Source organism: Mirounga leonina, unplaced genomic scaffold (genome assembly GCF_011800145.1).
Source record: "Mirounga leonina isolate KUSES-001 unplaced genomic scaffold, KU_Mleo_1.0 Mir_125, whole genome shotgun sequence".
NCBI lineage: Eukaryota > Metazoa > Chordata > Mammalia > Carnivora > Phocidae > Mirounga > Mirounga leonina.
Genome location: NW_023270305.1, coordinates 29,904,932 through 29,911,456, shown reverse-complemented (window position 1 = coordinate 29,911,456; position 6,525 = coordinate 29,904,932).

Here is a 6,525-nt window from a genome sequence, read left to right as displayed (position 1 = left end):
GAAAAATATTCCATGCTCATGGATCGGAAGAATAAACATTGTTAAAATGTCTATGCTACCCAGAGCAATCTATACCTTCAACGCCATCCCGATCAAAATTCCAATGACATTTTTCAAAGTGCTGGAACAAACAATCCTAAAATTTGTATGGAATCAGAAAAGACTCCGAATCAACAAGGAAATGTTGAAAAAGAAAAACAAAGCTGGGGGCATCACGTTGCCCGATTTCAAGCTATATTACAAAGCTATGATCACCAAGACAGCATGGTACTGGCACAAAAACAGACATATAGACCAATGGAACAGAATAGAGAACCCAGATATGGACCCTCAACTCTATGGTCAAATAATCTTCGACAAAGCAGGAAAAAACATGCAATGGAAAAAAGACAGTCTCTTCAATAAATCGTGCTGGGAAAATTGGACAGCCACATGCAGAAGAATGAAACTCGACCATTCTCTAACACCATTCACAAAGATAAACTCAAAATGGATGAAAGACCTCAATGTGAGACAGGAATCCATCAAAATCCTAGAGGAGAACATAGGCAGTAACCTCTTTGACATTGCCCACAGCAACTTCTTTCAAGATACATCTCCAAAGGGTAGTGAAACAAAAGCAAAAATGAACTTTTGGGACTTCATCAAGATAAAAAGTTTCTGCACAGCAAAGAAAACAATCAACAAAACAGAGAGGCAACCCACAGAATGGGAGAAGATATTTGCAAATGACACTACAGATAAAGGGCTGGTATCCAAAATCTATAAAGAACTTCTCAAACTCAACACCCAAAAAACAAATAATCAAGTCAAAAAGTGGGCAGAAGATATGAAAAGACACTTCTCTGAAGAAGATATACAAATGGCTAACAGACACATGAAAAAATGTTCATCATCATTAGCCATCAGGGAAATTCAAATCAAAACCACATTGAGATACCACCTTACACCAGTTAGAATGGCAAAAATGGACAGGGAAAGAAACAACAAATGTTGGAGAGGTTATGGAGAAAGGGGAACCCTCTTACACTGTTGGTGGGAATGCAAGTTGGTACAGCCACTTTGGAAAACAGTGTGGAGGTGCCTCAAAAAATTAAAAATAGAGCTACCCTATGACCCAGCCATTCCACTACTGGGTATGTACCCCAAAGACACAGATGTAGTGAAAAGAAGGGCCATATGCACCCCAATGTTCATAGCAGCAATGTCCGCAATAGCCAAACTGTGGAAAGAGCCGAGATGCCCTTCAACAGATGAATGGATAAAGAACATGTGGTCGATATATACAATGGAAAATTCCTCAGCCATCAGAAAGGATGAATACCCAACTTTTACATCAACATGGATGGGACTGGAGAAGATTATGCTAAGTGAAATAAGTCAAGCAGAGAAAGTCAATTATCATATGGTTTCACTTATTTGTGGAACATAAGGAATAGCATGGAGGACATTAGGAGAAGGAAGGGAAAAATGAAGAGGGGGAAATCGGAGGGGGAGATGAACCATGAGAAACTATGGACTCCAAGAAACAAACTGAGGGTTTTAGAGGGCAGGGGGTGGGAGGACGGGTTAGCCCAGTGATGGGTATCAAGGAGGGCATGTACTGCATGGAGCACTGGGTGTTATATGAAAACATGAATTATGGATCACTACATCAAAAACTAATGATGTATTGTATGGTGACTAACAAAACATAATAAAATTAAATTTAATTTAAAAAAAAGAAAAATGAATAAAAAAGCATAGAGCTGATAATGTAAATGAACCCACAGCTTTAACACTTTTGTGTTTAGAAATAAGTTTTAAAATTGTCCTGGTAATCTGTCTTCATTATTTAATGAGTTTGAAACAATTAAAGAAACTGAAACATTAAAGAATCTGAAATATTATCTTTGTAATTTCAATTTGAAATGTGTAATTGATATTAGACTTCTGATTTTAATTTGAAGGGTAGAAAACAATTTGCTTATATTTGTAAAAATTGTTTCAATTTTTATAGCTTGATTTACTACATTTTTTTAATCTGCTCTTTTTGAAGTTACAGGAAATTACTTAGGTGCTTGGAAAGATTTTGCTTATTAGATTTTTAAGTCTGCCTTGGCAGACATTTGCAATGTTTGAAAGAATTATACATTAAATTTGCAGATACATTAAACTTGTAATTTAAAATATTTAAGAGAACTCAATTAACTGTGGTAGAAAAGAGAGTTAAATATTTAGGGAGACTTAATATGTTAAGCAATAAAATAACTGAACATGAACTTAAAAAGTGAAAGTGGTTTTTCTCATTGTTAAACCCAAAACTGGCCTTATAAATACAACAGCAAGATTTGTAAGTTGAACCTAAAATTTTAATAAAGTTTTGGTTTTTTGAAATTTTTTTTTAATTTTTTTATTCTTATATTATCCCCATACATTGCATCATTAGTTTTAGATGTAGTGTTCCATGATTCATTGTTTGTGCATAACACCCAGTGCTCCATGCAGAATGTGCCCTCCTCAATACCCATCACCAGGCTAACCCATCCTCCCACCTCCCTCCCCTCTAGAACCCTCAGTTTGTTTTTCAGAGTCCATCATCTCTCATGGTTCGTCTACCCCTCTGATTTCCCCCCTTCATTCTTCCCCTCCTGCTACCTTCTTCTTCTTCTTCTTCTTGTTTTTCTCAACATATATTGCATTATTTGTTTCAGAGGTACAGATCTGAGATTCAACAGTCTTGCACACTTCACAGCGCTTACCAGAGCACATACCCTCCCCAGTGTCTATCACCCAGTCACCCCATCCCTCCCACCCCACCCCCCACTCCAGCAACCCTCAGTTTGTTTCCTGCGATTAAGAATTCCTCATATCAGTGAGGTCATATGATACATGTCTTTCTCTGTTTGACTTATTTTGCTCAACATAATACCCTCCAGTTCCATCCACGTCATTGCAAATGGCAAGATCTCATTCCTTTTGATGGTTGCATAATATTCCATTGTGTATATATACCACATCTTCTTTATCCATTCATCTGTCGATGGACATCTTGGCTCTTTCCACAGTTTGGCTATTGTGGACATTGCTACTATAAACATTGGGGTGCACATACCCTTTTGGATCCCTACTTTTGTATCTTTGGGGTAAATACCCAGTAGTGCAATTGCTGGATCATATGGTAGCTCTATTTTCAACTTTTTGAGGAACCTCCATACTGTTTTCCAGAGTGGCTGCACCAGCTTGCATTCCCACCAACAGTGTAGGAGGGTTCCCCTTTCTCCGCATCCCCGCCAACATCTGTCATTTCCTGACTTGTTAATTTTAGCCATTCTGACTGGTGTGAGGTGGTATCTCATTGAGGTTTTGATTTGGATTTCCCTGATGCCGAGCGATATTGAGCACTTTTTCATGTGTCTGTTGGCCATTTGGATGTCTTCTTTGGGAAAATGTCTGTTCATGTCTTCTGCCCATTTCTTGATTGGATTCTTTGTTCTTTGGGTGTTGAGTTTGATGAGTTCTTTATAGATTTTGGATACCAGTCCTTTATCTGATATTACATTTGCAAATATCTTCTCCCATTCTGTCAGTTGTCTTTTGGTTTTGTTTGGTTTTTTGAAATTTATAATTGTAGTAAAATTAATCATGTAAATTTAGGGTTCCAATAACTATAAATGTCTTTCCCATGCATATATGCAACTCTTAACCCCCCCACACAAAAAAATTGACTTAAGGAATTCAGCCTGCCATCAGGGCTCTCAACTCAGAAGACCATGGAGAACGGTCCCTCCCCAAGTAGTCTTTATGAAGCTGTACCTTCCTTACTCCTTCCTAATACATTAACAGTCCCTTTGAGTCCCTGATGGGCAACTATGCTGCTGAGTCTCAGCACCCAGTCCAGGAACGGACCATCCACACCCCACCCTCATGTACACACACACACACACACACACACACACTTTGGCAACAGAAAAGCAATTTTAAAATGATTCAGATTCTCCTATTCCCATTAACCCCAGGAAAAGTACACACAGCCCACGCACCACATTTCTTGGGGTTCTCTTTTTTCTCTCATCCAGTGCCCGCACCCGCATAGGTGTCTCCACTTTCTCTTGTCCACATGACCTAGACTCTCGATCTTCACAGATTTGGCATCACTGAAGTCTAAACAACGAGACTGGCTAAGATAGAATTGCCCCTTGGAGGTCAGAAATAAGAGGAAAAAGGCTAAAACACTGTATTAAGAAGAGTTATCTAAAATGTAGGGGAAAGGCAAAAAGACTACTCATGCTTTTTCAGTGTCTAACTAGCATCCACTGCTCTAGGATAGAGGTTCACAAAACATTTTCTGTAAGAGGCCAAATAGTAAATCTTTTAGGCCTGAGGGCCATAAGGTCTCTAGCACAACTATCCAACACAGCTGTTATATCTCAAAAGCAACCATTGACAATCTATAACAAATGGGTATGTCTGTGTTCCAATACATTTTTATTAGAGAAACAGGCAGAAGGCCAGATTGAGCCTACAAACCAGTTTGCTGACCCCTTCTCTAGAGGAAAGTATCTTTTTGTTTGACTTACTATTTACTCTTGATCAAGGCCCAGACACTATAGAGTTAGTTGTTAACTTGCAGAAGACTGATGAGTTGTGAGTCATTTTTGTCCAGTAAAACAGTAAAATTGCAAATTATCTCTGTTGAAAACATTAACCCAGCTGTTATGATATTACATCCCTGGTTTATATCTAACTGCTATTTTATTCCAACATGTATGTGTGTGTGTGTGTATATGTATATATATATATATGGGATAAAGAATGTTGGAATAAAATATATATATATAAATATATCTATCTTTAGATATATAGGTATGTAGATAAACATCTATAGATATAGATATATCTATCTACCTACCTATATAAAGATAGATATATATAACTCCAGATATAGATATATAGATAGATAGATAGATCCACCCCTTATCTCCTCCTTTGACCAGCTTTGCCATATTCTTGGTTGCCCTAATACAGAGTTAAATAAATTTTTGACACATTTACTATATACTTGTAAGACAGTTATATTTTTAATAATTTAAAACTTATACTTTGACAACATCTATGTCAATAATTTTTTTCCTGTCCCCTTAGAACCAATATCACTTGGGTTAACCCAGACCAGATGGCCCCAGGCCTTGGAGGCTTTGTAGTCCCTCCTCTGGCCCTGAACCACCCTCAGTGCTTGAGCTCCTGGAGTTAAAAGAGACTTGGACATTAAGACTGGGCTGGGTAGATTTAAAGGAAGTGCAGGAAGCAGGATCTACCAGGGCAAGCTCCACCTGTCCTGACTCTCTGACCTAACCCAAGGAGGTCTGTGGGGACAGGGAGGGGACCCCTGTCTCCATCTCCTCCTCTGCTCCCCAAACTGTGAGTCACACTGAATGCAATAAACCTTTTATAGAAGACGACAAAGGCAATAAGTATCTGAAGTCTTCAAAATGCCTCTCCATTGGCCCAGAAATTCTACTTACAAGAAAAAAGGAAGGATGTACAAAAAATTTTATGTATTTTTATTGCTGTTTACTAGCATTATCCTAAATAGCCTTTAAAAAGTTGGAAATAACCTGATCACCCAACAATTGGAACCCAGTTAAATAATTTTTGGGATGTCCACATAATGGAATACTGTTCAGCCACTGAAGACTACATTTAAGTAGACTCTCTTATGGCAGGGATAAATGTTCATCATATAGTGTTAGATGAAAAGTAAATTACAAAATAAACAATTTTATTCCAAATTTAATCAGTATATATAATGATATATGCAGATATTATATATCTACACAGAACATGTAGCATGTTATACATACATGTTATATAACATGTTATATACACATATGTATATAATATATAGTATATGTGTTGCATGTAATTTATATTATATATAATACAACATAATATACATTATATTCATATACTACGTATTTAATGTCTGCTCTAGAGAGCAGAAAGATTGGACAAAGATGTTGGTGAGGATGGGCTATATCCATCCTCCTACTTAGCCTAAGGGACTGGTTTTGAAACCTCAGAAAAGAGAGGTTAGGACCAGAGAGCAAGGCAACTATTTGTTGAAAGTCTGTGTCTCCTGCTGTTTGTTGGGAGACAAATGACAGCATCACCGTTGAAGACCCCTCTTCACTTATTCTACAGACTGTGAAGTAGCCTGGGGACCTCCCAGAACTTTAGGAAGTCATCTGTAAAAGAGAGGAAGTGAAAATGTGTGTGGACTTGCCCCCGAGCTGTACCATGACTGTGGAAAGTTCCTGAAACAGTGGGGAGACTTGGGGAGAAGGCAGAGGCCCTGCATCAACAAGTCCAGGAGGGAGCCCACACACCATAGTTGTTTATCTCTCTGGCTGATGAGGTCTCAGAACATTTGGTTCCAATATTTGGTATGCTGAGAGATACACAAACCTGGTCCCTTGACCACAAAGGAAATAAGTAGGGACTCTGGCTGGGGGTGGGGAGTGAGGGGGGCAGGGAGGAGAGCAG